Source organism: Neomonachus schauinslandi, chromosome 9, assembly GCF_002201575.2.
Source record: "Neomonachus schauinslandi chromosome 9, ASM220157v2, whole genome shotgun sequence".
Taxonomy (NCBI): domain Eukaryota; kingdom Metazoa; phylum Chordata; class Mammalia; order Carnivora; family Phocidae; genus Neomonachus; species Neomonachus schauinslandi.
This window is the reverse complement of record NC_058411.1, coordinates 13475022-13490658: the sequence shown is the minus strand read 5'-3', so window position 1 is coordinate 13490658 and position 15637 is coordinate 13475022. Positions and strand designations below refer to the sequence as shown.

The following is a 15637-nucleotide window of genomic DNA, read 5'->3' as shown; positions in this document are numbered from 1 at the left end:
CTCAAAGCCAACTGGCTAGTTCAGTTCATCTTATTTCAATCCCTCTTCCTACATATAATGTCCTATATGGCAGTGCAATGGGAATCAGTGTAGAATATTTGGGATACTCAGCTGCTAGTGAAACACGGGGCTAGAGGAATTCTCTCAGGTTAAGTCTGATCTGGTCTGGCTGGGCAGGAAGGGCCAAGTGTGTGAACTGCAATGGGTTTCAGGAGTCAAAGGAGCTCAGGTTAGATCCAAGCTGGCCTCTGAGTCCTAGGGGATCCAAGCTGGTGGGCAAAGCAATGGACTCCGACCTCTGCAGATGCACTCTACGTGAGACACACTCTCTCTTTGCCTGCCTATTTCCATCCGTCAGGTCTCACACTGGCTATCGCTTTCTCTGAAGTCAGCCTCATGCCCGCTCCCCAGCCTCCATTAAGCATCCTGTATATTCCCACAGTGCTTTGCAGTTATCTTTCAGGATTAACCATCTTGGATACTAACTACCTATCTTCCCAACTGGACTATAAGTTCCTGGAGGGCAGGGCAGTGTTTGTCTTGTTTACTTTCATATATTCTCAGTGTCTGCAATGCAGAAGATGCTAACACTTATTTCCAAAACAGAAAAAGATATAAACCTGAGGACAAAAGTGCACAGAGCAGAGACACCTCCTAAAGGGACTTGGGGCAAGGTGAAGACAGGAGTGCACGTGCACATTCATTAAGTATAAGGTGAGGACCACACATCTGATCGGGCATCTAGGGAGGATTTGGAAACGTTACCAAGAATCCACAGAGGGTCAGAATTTTAGTCACTGACTTGAAAGCTATACACTCCTGTGCCCAATGCAGTCACAACAATACAGGTGTCTACTGAGTACCCATGTCACTTTGAGTGTTGAGAGCTTCACTTGGAAGGCATGAGATTCTGACTTTTAGAGTTTTTAGCTTGTGGAGAGAAGCAGGAAGAACACCCGGGAAGGAAGAACACAAGGATTTGGAAAAGTTAAACTACAGTCTCTTCTTTAGAATTGACATAAGTCTACCGACTGGGGGACAGGAAACAACCAAGAGCTAAATAAGGAGAACTGGGGACACTATGGCATAGTATTAGGATGTGGCAAAGGGGAAACCATAAAGGCTATTTTGTTTTAGTCATTAACGAAAGTGCACCTACTTCACATGCTATGGATCGGGCTTGGGGGAGAAAAAGACAAATTAATCTAAGGCTACTCATTTAGTGATTGCTTCAAGCAAACAACTTTTAACAATGTTATGAAGCCAGCTAGCAAACTAAATAGAAATGAGGTCCAAGGAATCGAAACACGAAAATTTGAAGAGAAAAAGAACTGCACAAAGCAAAACAGACCAAATACAAGGCTAACCAAACAAGAGCTAAATCAAATAAATAGGCATTGCCGTGTGCCCTGGAGGACTGCCAAGGAGAGTGAATTTCAACAAAGAATGCGTCTGCCACCAGTTTGGAAAACTTCAATTCCAGAAGGTCTGAAGGAGGGCCGAAGCCACCGCAGAGCAACACGGGAGCACTGGGGTGGAGAGGCGCAGATCAGACAGTATTTCGGGCTCTGCAGACAAACACTAGACCCTTCCCCTAGCAAGACAGGAGCAGGCAGCCCACTCCCTCCCCACGCACCCCAACATAGCCCTTGGCCAGAAACAATTCAGGTCATAGAAATTTGCAACTTTGAGGATGGCCTTCTCTTCCCAATTAGTAGATGAAAGGGCCACCGTCAATATTTCTCGGCCCAAATCGTAGGATCCAAAGTGTTGAGATGAAGCAAGCCCATGCAGCCCAAGTGAAGGCACTGGCAATCACCTGTGACCTTGGACCCTAAAGACAGAGTCCTGGACTTTGGGGCTGAAATCAAGGTAGATCAAGGAAGTCTCACTCCCTGGGTTGGAGCTCAGCTCTGGCCTGGCGTAGTCAGCAGTCATCCTAGGAGTAACAACCATCACCACCACTACCACAGTCCCTCTGCCTGAGCATTCATATTGTGCCAGGCACAGAGCTAGATGCTTTGCATGAATTAACCCTCTCCACAACCCCTTATTATCCCAATTTGATAGCTGCTCACTTTATAGATAAAGGAACCAAGGTAAACTGAGCTATTTCTCAATGGCCTTCCAGCCAATAAGCAAAGGAGCAGTTATTCCAAACACGCTCTCTTAACCAACAGACTTGGCCAGAAATGCAATAAAAGAAGGCAGATAATCAGCAAACACTTATTAATTGTTGGCATGGTATGTACTATGAACTATGCGAGGTGAAACTGGGACAAAAAACAAGGAAGACAAAGCAGAATTCCTTTTACTTACTCTGTAAAAAAAAAAATCTTGAACTTTATTAGTCTTTAAAGAAAGAAGTCTCCCTACTCTTTAAAATTTACTGTAATCTATCCAGCAAATATTCAGGTTATTCAAATCTGTAAGGAGACTAACAAAACATAACAAAACAAAACAAAAGGAGAGTTGATAATAAATAGCTCAGGGGCAGTTTTTGGTTGGCATTACCCAAAATGCAGACTTATTTAGTTCCAAGCACTGGGAGGCCTGAGAGTCTGAAGCTCCTTAAGATTTCCTGACCGTAGCATTGCTTTTTTGCTCAGATTTCTCTATTGCTCTCTTGATTGAAATTTCTGTACATTAATATGTGCTTTTTTTCCCTACATGACCTATTTTCCAATGGGACTGAGGGGGAAAATCGCAAATGCATATTTAAAGCCACAAGAATATTTAAATTCTCCCTATTTTTGTCATACATTTTTAGTACTTTCTATTTGAGATGAAAGATAAAAACTTGTGTGCATGATTAATTGTAATGATGAAAGAATGCGAGGCAGTTGCTTAAGAAACAAGAACAACAAAGGGATAAACTACTGCAGGCATCACCAGGACTGGAATGACACTGCTCTGTGTACTTGATTTCCATGGCAACTAGCAATGGGAAGATGAATGTTTCATAGTCACTCCGCTCTGCAGTACACGTCTATAAATCAAACTTGCATAAAGAGCACAAGATTTCTGCTGTGGGCTGTACTCAGAGCTGGTTTATTTTCCTGTTACTGTATAAGTATGGAAAAGAAGCATAAAACAACGAGGTCATTTTTAGCGGGGAACAAACTCCGAAATTACTAATACACCTGCGGCATAGGATGTCATTCCTCTAGCAAGAGAAGAGAGGCAGGCGAGGCAGTGGGGGGAATGAAAACCCTGCCTGCTTCAGTAGGGGTAACAGACACAGGCACTCGTGTGCGAGCTGCGTGCCTCCCTGTCCCTCCCCTTAGCTCGGCTCTGAACCGTATGTGGGAGCATCTTCAGTAACTGTCTTGGATACAAAGTTTTCACTCTGATAACTGGGCAGAAACGATGCTCTGGGTTTAGTATGAATGTTTAGGGAGGCTGAACAAAGACACATTTGTTTTGTTTTGTTTTGTTTTGTTTTTAAAGATTTTATTTATTTATTAGAGAGCGAGGGAGAGAGAAACAGCATGAGAAGGGAGAGGGTCAGAGGGAGAAGCAGGCTCCCCACTGAGCCAGGAGCCCAATGTGGGACTCGGTCCCAGGACTCCGGGATCATGACCTGAGCCAAAGGCAGTTGCCTAACCAACTGAACCACCCAGGCGCCCCCGACACATTTGTTTTTATTTACATTGAAAATGGGTCCTCGTTGTAGAAGTTAGGGCAGAAAAATAATGGGCTGGCGTTGAATTGGGAGTCAGGAGACCTGAGTTTTGATCCAGATCTGTGTAACCTTGGGGAAGCTATTAAGTTCATTGACCTCCATTTTTTTAGCTAGGAGAGAAATGGTGTATGTGATTTCTGAAGTCTCTACCACCATCGGAGGCCACGATTCTGTAATCTCTGAATCTCAAGGTTCCAAATCAATGAGATCTAACCAAACATGTTAGCTGTGCCATTCCTAAAAAATACGTATCTTACCAGACTAGCCATACTATTAACACTGTTTTATGATTTTACCATCACAGTGAAGCCTCTGCCAACCTGTGTCAATCTTCTAAATACAGAACACGCTGTGGAAAATGTTAACAAATTTCATTATCAGAGTCTTAAAAAGTTAAAAAAAATGCACAACCTTATACCTGATTTTTATAACATTATAAAGAACACTTAAATTTCCATAATCTTCCTGTTACATGGATAAGTTCCTGCCAAGCAGGAAGCACCCTGCTCCTTGGAGTCTGCAGCTCTCCGTGAAGGTTTGAGGCTCTTCTGGGGTTCTTCTTTGGAACAGTAATGCTCAGTAAGAGTTTGTGAAACAAATAAATGAGTGGATAAACCAACCCCGAGAAACACCTTTGCTACATCTTTTAGCAATCTTGTATTGTCTTCCCCAGTCTTCAGTGTTTAGGCAGATTTCGACCAGCAGACAAATATCACCAGGGTAGAGAGGCAAATACCTGAAAGCCAGGTAAACTATCTGAATGTCTCTTCTCTAAGTCTGTGAGTCTACAAAATACCTGTGGAGGTTCACAATCTAGAATTACCTTCTCACCAGTGGAGCCTGAAGTATCACCAGACACAAAGAGGACCTCCCATCCTCAGGCCTGGGTAAGTCCAGCAGCAGAGCAGGGCCTCCAAAGGGTTGAGTCCCAGCCTTTGCCTCCAATGAGGGCAGAGCAGGGAAACAACACGCAAGTGGCACTCATTGTCTCATTTAATGCTTATGCCAACTCTGGGGAAAAGAGGTTATTATCCCTGTTTTACAAGTTGGGAAAGCTGAGCTGTAAAGGATTTATGTAAGTGACTACAGGGTGATGGTTATGAAATGTGTAGCAAAATGCAAAACCTGCTCTCCCTGATCCCAAGGCCTCTCTGTGCTTCTGATGCATCTCAGGACACATTCGGGCAACAGATTATTGCTCTACTGGACTTCTTTGGCGCTAAAAAAACAGGGGGTTAAAAAGAGTTAAACAAACAAACCTAGCCCTAAAAAGCACACTATTAGTAAAAAATAGTAGTAACCAGGGGTGCCTGGGTGGCTCAGCTAGTTAAGCATCTGACTCTTGGCTTCGGCTTAGGTCATGACCTCAGGGTCCTGGGATCAAACCCCGGGTCAAGCTCCATGCTCAGTGCAGAGTCTGCTTGTCCCTCTCCCTCTGCTTCTCCCCCCCCACCCCACCCCCACGCCACTCACACACTCTCTCTCTTAAATAAATAAAATCTTAAAAAAAAAAAAATAGGGGCACCTGGATGGCTCAGTTGGTTAAGCGTCTGCCTTCGGCTCAGGTCATGATCCCAGGGTCCTGGGATGGAGCCCCGCGTCGGGCTCCCTGCTCCGCGGGGAGCCTGCTTCTCCTTCTCCCTCTGCCTGCTGCTCCACCTGCTTGTGCTCTCTATCTCTCGGTCAAATAAATAAATAAAATTAAAAAAAAAATAGTAGTAATCAGTATTTCTTAAATCTAAATTCAGATCATAAATAGAACCAGGTATACCACTCCAGCATACATTATCACCCATACTTCAACACAGGCTAAAGGCTATTTCCAGGATGGAGCCAGATGTCACACAACCATGTAATTTCCAATATGTGAACACTATGAGAGTCAATGACATCTTTACAGGAGTTTACTAGAAATGTATTCTGCTGCCTAGCAAAGGGATTTGGTTTGGTTCTTAAACCGAGAAGATGTAATAATTTGGGCATATATTTTTGATACTAATTTTTCAAAACCTAATAAAATAACACTTATTAAGGAAGGCTCCAGCTTAACCTCCTCTTTCCAATTAGTTTCTTATTAGAGTTTTTAGCACCACCAACTGGTTAAAGAGATCTACTACAAGTTTGTTTGGCTCTCAACCTGCTTTATTCATTAAGAGAGGATCATACATTTATTTCACATTTAATTTGTGGTAAAGGAATTTACTTCAGCTACTAAATAAAATTAGAAATGCCTTTCCTTGTCAGTCAAATAAATAGTAATCCACTTTGGCTTGTTCACATAAGAAGAACGTATATTTTGGGTAGTAAGTCATTAGAGAAAACTAAATCTACCCACTAAAATTAATTTGATTTATTATACCATAAGCTCGCCCTCAAAAAACAAAGACTAAGAACTACAATGAAAATTAGAAACTAAAATAGAGAGGAAACTAAATGGTACTGAATACTATACTAACCTATAGTGTTTATATCAAACATTAATTTAATTGGGAATAAAAATGATTGAGGAGGTAATTTCACTTTTAAAAACTTTGGAGTTTTCCACCAAGATTCTTGACTCACAGATGGATGCTGCCATCTGACAAGTAAATATATTCCACCATTTATCTTTCCTTCCTGTTTAACTGAACCCCATCCAGCAATGGGTGCCGGTATATATACACAGCACAACTGGGCCCTGACAGTTCAGATCTGATCTCTGTACAATGAATCAGTGAAAAGAAATATGCCTGAAGAACTAAGTCTGATGATTTCCCCCAAACAACCAATTTGTGAATATAAGTTGTCCATGAAAAGAATATCCAGCCACTTATTGTCATGACCAACTTGTAACCTACAGAATGAATGGCACCAACATTTTAACAAATTTGGTCACTGCAGAAACTTTTCTACTACTCTACTAGGCAATGTACAAGAGAGAAAGAAAAAGAAGGTTCCATTCAATTAAATGAATTGGACTCTGATGGCAGAGTTCCATTAAAAGCTTTCTGATAAGAGTTTAAAACTCCTGTAATAATTTTCTGATGATAGCAGTTTAAATCTCTATATGAATGTGTGGTCAAGTTCGTATTTTTTAAGCCCTTTTCATCTAAATCTGCACTTGAAAGCCCTGTAAGGAAGACAATCTGTGATAATTCCAGATAAAATTAAGGACCAGCAGATGCTCTACCCAATTTAACCCATAATTTGAAGATGCAAACTTTAATCAACTTCATTCTATTCCTTTGCTTTTGTTTACTCATTCATTCATTCATTCATATATTGATTGAACACTCTCTCCATCAAACACAATTAGGTTTCTGCAAAAAGGGAGTAAGAGTGTGCCTCTTCTACTGCCCTCTCCTCTCCTTGGGTTGATCCTCGGATATGCCATCTCCAAGGCAGATATTTCTCTTTGAAGTCATGAATGGATTACAAGAAACCTTAAAAATAATATTGACTTGGGTTGAGAAATGCATTTTGTAACTTTTTTGTTTCCACACAGGTGGAATGATACTTAATGCTAAATGTGTTCAGATGGTTTATTTTAACTGTAAATTCAGTCTACTCTACCATTATTAGGCAGTGGTATTCTTAAATCAAAAGATACAATTTTGAAGTATAAGAAAGACACATGACCATTAACAAGTACCAGCAATGTGACTGTCATCAAATAAAATATTTTTATTGTTTGTTGATTTCCTATGTCCGTATTCTTCTTTAACCAAAGGATAAAATAATTGAGAATTAGGTCCACTGTGGCTTGAAATTAGCGATAAAAGAGCTCAGCTTTACCTGTAGAATGGGTATGAGTAACAGCTGATGTGTAGGATCACTGCACGGATTCAGTAAGATTACACTAGCAGGTGCTTCATGAATGGGAGCTGCCCTCACTGGCACTGGAATGATACAGTGCCAGGAAAGCTGGAGTGGGGGGGGGAGTGAGCATCAAGGACAGGGTTCCCTGGTGGGGTGCTCAACACCCAGAAAAGGGGACAAGAATGAAACCTGAGAAAAAGAATGGGGGGCTACCTGGAGGGACTTAGGTCAGGGAAGCAGCTTTCTAGGCTGGGGGATTAGAGTATGTCTGTAGACAGTGGTTTAAGTTATAAACAGGAGAGGAAATGGCTGATGGAGAAAGGTCTTACATTAGAAAACAGGGAGGGGATGAGATGAGAACAAAGGAGAGGAATCAGAAAAAAAAGAGATCCTGTTCCTTACAACTAGAATTGAAAGAAAATTAAGAACTGGGGGTGAGGAGGAGGCAGTAAAGAAAACCCAGGAAGAGGCCAGGACCGCATCCATGAAGCGGAAGGCAAGCTCACCTGCAGTGCAGAATAGAGGGAAAGGTTTGGTACAATGATGACAGAGAGCAAGTCGATCTGATCATGTGTGACAATGCTAAAGAACTGGCTTGGGGTGTGATGCCGAGACTTCTGACGCCCCTCAGAGGCATGCAGGCCATGGGTACAGGAGGAGATGCTGATGGCACTCATGCCAACAATTTGCTATCCCTGAAATAGGAAATCAAAGATAGAAGAGATAAAGTTCTCCTGGATGGCAATAACGGTATGACGTGACTTGAGTGACAGCTATCCCAAACCTGAGCAAGGAAAGGAAAGCCTTCTGGAATTACACAGGACCAGGGCTGGGGAAATGTACAGAAGATGGATTCAGGTAGTCCAAACACTTTGGTCAAGTAGACAGCAGTTTCTGCCTGAATGGAGAATGTGGTCCCATTCTGGGACAGACCGTCAGAGGATCAAAGCAGGCGGCAGGGGATCTAAGCAATGGGATCCAAGAAGGTGGACACAGAGTTCACAGATCTCTCAGACATTACACTTGGTGGGAGAGGGACATTTTTGTGGTATGTGTGTTTTGGGAAGTAGGCAGACGCATTGCAGAAAGGTGGCAAAAGCCTGCTCTAGGTCACAGACTGGCAAGGAATTATGATATAATTCCAAAGGCCAAAGGCAAGATGCATAACACCTGGGTTCTTATCAAAACCACCTGAACTGGGATGTCTGCTATAGTGTCGTGTGATAAAACGCCACATCAGCTTCCTTTCGTACATTTTTGTAAACAGTTCCTTTTGTATATGTACAGATAACCAAACGAAATCTCAAGTATAACAATCTAAACCAAACCAATTCATAGGAACAGAGAAAAACTATTTAATTACGCAACTGGTTTCCCAAGAACATTTCGGGGCAGAGCGAATGTGCCTTGCTTCCTCACATTTACACTCAGTATTGTGGGGATAAAAGGCATGGTTCCTGCCCTCAGGATGCTTATACTGCTAAAAGAAGTGAGAAGGGAATAGAACAGTGATTAAGAGCATGAGCTTGGGAGTCAACCTGCCTGAGTTTGAGTCTTGGACCCATTACTCACCAGCCAGGGACCTCTCCAAACTTTTTCCTCCTCTGTAAAATGTGGATAGACAGGGCCTAACCCATGAGGATCCTGTGAGGATTCATTCAACACGGTGCCTGGTACACAGTAAATACTCAGTAAATGTTAGTTGCCAGTGTTCTCGTGCTTACTCTTATTAGATGCCTTAATGTGGCAAGTGCTATAGGAGTTCTAAGGAAGAGGAAAGAAATTTTCTGGGCTAGAGAGATCAGGGAAGGCTACATAGAAGAGAGAGTTCAACTAAGCTCTAAGGAGAGTTCAGCTAAGCTCAATGCCATTTCGGTATGTGGATGGGGGAGTTGGAGAAGAGAGGGCAATGAACCTGGCATGAGCAAAAATGCTAGAAATGACAGGATCAGTATATGGCAGGCAGCTGAGAATGGTGGAGTAGAATTTCTGACATGGGAAATGCTGAGAGACATGCTAAAAAGGCACACGAGGTCTCTCTGTGTGTAGGGGTCTTGCATGTCAGACCAAGGAACGTAGGGGCTATCTGGTAGGCAATGAAAAACTATTAAAGTCAAGAAAGACAATTAAAAAGTAATGCTAAAAAAAAAAAGCAATGCTAATTTCCCTCATCCAAAATGTAACCGGAAGGGTAGGCTAGTGATTTTCAAACTTTAATGTGCATATCTACCATCCAGGGATCATACTAAAGTGAACACGTTTGACTCCGTACGTTTGGAGGGGGGCCTGAGATTAGGCATTGTTAATAAGCTCCCTGGTGCTGATGCTGTTGGTCATTGGAATACTCTTTATTTATTTTTTATTTTTATTTTTTTAAAGGTTTTATTTATTTTTTAGAGAGTGAGCGAGAGAGAAACAGCATGAGATGGGAGAGGGTCAGAGGGAGAAGTAGGCTCCCCGCTGAGCCGGGAGCCCGATGCGGGACTCGATCCCAGGACCCTGGGATCATGACCTGAGCCGAAAGCAGACGCTTAACCATCTGAGCCACCCAGGCGCCCTGGAATACTCTTTAAATGGCAAGTGTATATGTATTCAAGGTAGCCTGATGGAGGAGAACGACTGGGTAGGAGATAGGTAGACAAGATGGCTAGACATGAGCTAGCAAACTCATTATGGGTCATTATGTCACTGAGATAAAAACACAGTACTGGAAATTTTTGATTCTGATTTTTAGGACCTATGTAAGGAGGACAACCAAAACTCCTAAGTGTAACTCCTAATTCTGAGCCTATTTTTTTCCACATCTTAAAATAATGTTAATTTAAATCTCATATAAAATGTAAATTTATTTTGTTAAGTACAAGCTTTTCTTATTTTATGAATACAATAGACAATATTACCAAGATTATTTTACCCAGGAGTTAGCTATCTACGACAAAAGAAAAATGTAAGAAATTGATTCCTTTTTCTATAAAGGAAAATGGCATGAATACATTCATGATGTGTGGCTATTAATAACTTCGGGGATGACTGAAAGGGTTAGCAACATTTGGTCATAAGAAAGAAACCGTGGCAGCAGTATCTTATGTGACAGTTGGATTAAAAGAAAAATAGCCCTCATGTTATTACAGCAAGAACAGCATAGTCAACCATATATGTAGATGAGGAATTGGATACGTTGGCCATAACACTTGTTATACTGACATCTCAAAAACTAAACCCAGGGTTGGATAGCTGTCAAAGCCAGTAATTTCCTCTTGAGAGCAGTCTTTGTCACACTGACAGACCACATCTGTATTCATGTGGTGCTGGGTTCTGAATAATATCTGTGATACACAGCAAAAATAAAGCCCGCCATGCCACTCTCCATGATAGATAACCCCACCAGCGAGTTCTGGAACAAGAAGAAGCCTGCCAGCTCATATAACACAACAGCCTCATTTCTGAGATGAGGAGAGTGCAGGCCACAGAGGCTCACTGATTTGTGGGAAGACAGGGGTAAGTGGCGGAGCTGGGACTGGAACTCAGGTCTCCTGCTTCCCAGCCCTGGGGCTTACTGCTCCACGTGACCTGCACAGGGCACCGGGAGGCATTTAGAGAGTAAAACAAAACATACATAATAGAAAGCCCGTTCGCTACAAAGCCATTCACTTACATAAAATGGAGTCATCTATTCAACACGTACAAAACTGTGCTGTGCTGTCGCGAGTATGATGTTGAATACTTTGTTGTGCCTGCTCTCATACTGGATTATGTGTATACACGTAACTATGAATAAGTATAAAGAAGAAAGATACTTATGACAGATTAGGAGTTTAAAGCAGAAGGTGAAGACAATTTCCTTTTGAGGGTAGCAAGGTGGTAGGTAGGGTGTAGGGTAGGGCCAGCTGTCGGGATAAGAAAGGTCTTAACAGCTGGGCCTTGAAGGTGAATAGAATTTGCATCTGGATGGGTTTTACATAAAACAGGACTACAAAATATGAGCATCCTAAATGTAAAAGAGATGAAATGTTCCTTCCAATCAAATAATATATCCTTGATAATATTAACAAGTGAGCTGAACTGAAGAAACCAAAATAACACATTCTGTTTGAAAATCTACATAATGAGGTCATCACTCTTCTTTACTTGTTTTCCGTCCAGTTGCTGAGCTTCAATTCCTATGTCACCAATTCTAAAGTTTATATTGGTAAAAGGACAATCTTCAAATGCAAGGTATAATTTTTGTCCACAGTACAAAATCAATTAAAAACCCTCTGAAAAACTGCCATTTTCTTAAAATGATTAGCATATATTTCTATAGCTGGATTTTTAAAGTACAGTTTTATTCAACATGTTATATGTGAAATCCCCAAAGAAATAAAATTCTGAGGTCAGCTTGGACACTTACACACATTGATACTGCCCATTCAGGAACCACATGCAAGAGGATAATCAGAAAAGGAAATCTCTGACAATACAATTTTGGAAACAAAAAAGTGAAATAAAAACTAAGGCATTACCATAGCGAAGAAGATACAAAAATTTGTAAGATGAAAATTGAAAATTCAAGAAGTCTTTTTCTTTGGCCTTCATACTTACACAACCAGGTATAGCTTGTAACAGCTATCTGTGTATGATTACAAAGAATGAGATATGATTTCTAGGCTTTTTAAAAAAAATACTTTTCTATACACACAAGCATGTAGATAATTCTGGATCAATAATCATATTCATCACAGTAGGTACTCACTATAATAGCTGTGCTCTTCTTGAGGTCACATGACTACATTTATAAGAGAACCATTCTGATGCACAAAATAATGACTGGGAAATCTTTTCTTGTCTGAGAAAATGATGTGCAACAAGTGTGCTACCGGCAGAAAGGAATTACAGAAAGCCAAAGAACACAGTGAGCAATATTACTTCAAAAGAGATGAGAACAAATTGAAAAATAAGTGCTATCTTTTTTAAAAAAACAGATTCTATTTATTTATTTGAGAGAGAAAGAGGGAGGAGGGGCAGAGGAAGAAGGAGAGAGAATCCCGAGCAGACTCCACACTGAGCGTGGAGCTCAACATGGGGCTCAATCTCACAACCCTGAGATCATGACCTGAGCCGAAACCAAGAGTTGGATGCTTACTAACCAACTGAGCCACCCAGGCGCCCTGAAAAGTAAATGCTATTTTAAATCACTTTCCTTTAGGCCCCTTGGCTCTGTAAGATTCTCTTCCAATCAGCATAACAGAAGAGTCTGTTAGTTCATTCTACCCAAGATAATGACAACCCTTCCCTCTATAATGGCCGTGACATGAGACATATATGATCTTTCTGCCAAGAAAATATCCATCACTCCCTAAACCCCTACCCCCACTGAAACTCTGACATTGAAGACATATTCATCAACAAGTCATGATTCTCTTATTGTCAACCAATTTTTAATATCCAGAAGAGGAGAGTTAGAGGCTCTTTGTTTTTTGACCTTCCCCACGTAATATGAAGAGTGAGATTCTTACACCAAAAATATCAGATATAACTTTAAATGTCTCCAGTCCTTATTAGAGAGCGTTTTGGTGCCTCGATATTTCCACATTACATTAGTATCTGGCAATCTGCCTGCGTATTCAGAACCTCAGACAGTGGGTCGACCAGGGAGTGGGCCTTATGCACATCCACATTTCATTTAATGGCTGGAAAGCAGAAGCTTCCCAGAGCTTTTTGCCAATTGACAGGTGGTGGGAAAGTGCAACTCTTAGTGCTTACAATGAGATGGAGAAAGCTCCTAGGCATGCAGAAGTAAATATACCCACACAGAGAAAAAGGCCTGCCAGAAATACCACAGGGTGCTAATGGTGGGCAAAGTCAGGAAAGAACATGAAGCCAGCTCCTTGATAACAGCTGATGCTAAATTGTGAATCACAAGCAACCCCAAAATAAAGCAGAGAGAGGCCATCAGAGATTGATTCATGAAAACCACATGCAAAAAGAGAAAAATGGAAGGCAAAGCCACATGTGGTTATAAAGCTCCTGATTGCATTTTAAAGTACTTTTTCCTAGTTTAGAAGAAATAAATTAAACCATAAAAAAACACTGAAAGTGAGAATTTCACTGTCACTGGACATTCAGAGTAAGTAACAATGAACCAACAATTATTTATTAAGTAAGTACAATGCATGAGGCACCAAGCTGGGGACACTGGAAGTTGTGAATAAGCTCATAAACTCAAAGAGCTTGTGTTGTGTATCTTATGAAGATAATCCTAAACACTGCATTTTTGTTTATGAAGTGAAAAAAAATACAACCGTACATACTATCAAACTTAAGCAAAAGGAGACAAGACTGTTCAATGTAAAGAAAAAGAAAATTTTATCATGCAGGACTTTGAAAGGTAGGTCTAATCTGGGCAGGCAGGAAGTAGAGAAATCCTAGGGAGTATAAGATTTGTGGGCCTTTCATATGTTTATTTACAGGTTATATGCACACATGCTGCTATATTAATATAGTATATACATTATAAGGCATAATATAGAAATTCTAAAGAATTAAAGATAAAAATATTTTATTTATTTAATGGCAAATGATTTTCGCTATCACTAGAAATTATTAATAATACTAATAAAATAATGTGATTTAATATACTTTATAATTTCCAAACATCTCAATTTAATCCTTTGTGATTGAGCAATTTGTTTTAATACTTGGTTTTAATGGCTGTCAAAGATACCTCATGAAGATATGTGGACCTAAGTGGGAAAAGGGCCTCATGATACTGAGTATCTTGATTTATATTCCATCCTCCAATAAGGAAAAGGTTCAGGGGTGTTTTAAGGGTTTTTAAAAATTATTATTTTATTGTTATTGCTAACTGAAATTCAGCTAGTATATGTTTATCTATCCTGATATTAGTTGCTCTTGAAAGCTTATTAAAGTTATTTTAATTATTTATTATTTAAATATATAATTATTTATATATTATTATTTAATTATCTTATTAAAGAATTTTTATATCTTTAGGAATTGTGTTCTAAAACCACTGAAACTTTATTAGATTTTTTTCCACTGGGTTAGGACATTCCACTTTCAACTTATTGAACATGCAGATGTGAAGGTTTTTAATAAGTGTCATATATCACTTTTTAAAATAGAATCACAGGGGCGCCTGGGTGGCTCAGTTGGTTAAGCGACTGCCTTCGGCTCAGGTCATGATCCTGGAGTCCTGGGATTGAGTCCCGCATCGTGCTCCCTGCTCGGCAGGGAGTCTGCTTCTCCCTCTGACCCTCCTCCCTCTCCTGCTCTCTGTCTCTCATTCTCTCTCTAATAAATAAATAAAATCTTTAAAAAAATAAAAATAAAAAAATAAATAAAATAGAATCACATTTCCAAACATTCATTTTCAAAAATGCTCTCCTGGAAGCACAGATTTCTTTTGAGAAGTAGTTTCTCACACATTCTTAAAACACTGCTTCTATAGGGAAGGGCTGTAGTTAAGTGTATTTTTCAAAAATACACTTGAACTATGAGGTTACACCTACTGAAACTGTTTAACACATAAAGGTCAGCAAACATGGACACTTGTCTTTTGTTAAAAGAAAAATGCAGTAACAATTCCCTATTCTTTCCTTCCATGAGGAAGAAATACATTGACGCTCATTACTCATCTCATCACCAAGTGTATACAAAGATACTACCATATTTCAAAGGTCTTGCTGTTCTAGAATCAACTAAGTAACAGCATCCTATGGCATTCTGTCTACTTCTGGCTTTAACTCCTTTGCTCTTCTTCAACAGCGCGCTCGATAACTTGCTTATGAATGTTGCAGGAAAAGAACTTCATAAAGGTCATTGTCAGTGACAGAGCACATCCTTATTTCAAATAACCTGCTTTATAATTTCTATGGAGCAGGGATGGCTTCCGGTCAGATTTCATGAAGTTATTTTTATCCCAATGGGAACATCTTCCCTACGTTCCTAGTATCCACTCTCTCCTTCCTCTCTATCAGAAACTCAGAGGACACATGACTACCCAGAGCAAAGAGGACATTTTCCAGTCTCTTCCCCCTTACAGCTACCCAGCACCTTAAAACTAAGTTTGGATCACTAGGATGTAAGTAGAAACAATGAATAGCCTTAAGAGGAAGGGAATCTCTTCTGCTCCCTTTCCTCTGACCTAGATGG

The 15637-nt window shown here is 40.5% G+C and overlaps 1 protein-coding gene across 1 annotated transcript in view; it reads right to left on the bottom strand.

Annotated features, from left to right (window-relative positions):
• Positions 1 to 15637, bottom strand: part of EFCAB11 (EF-hand calcium binding domain 11) — a 147441-nt gene that overhangs the window by 110598 nt on the left and 21206 nt on the right. The gene's annotated exons all lie outside the window — the stretch shown is intronic.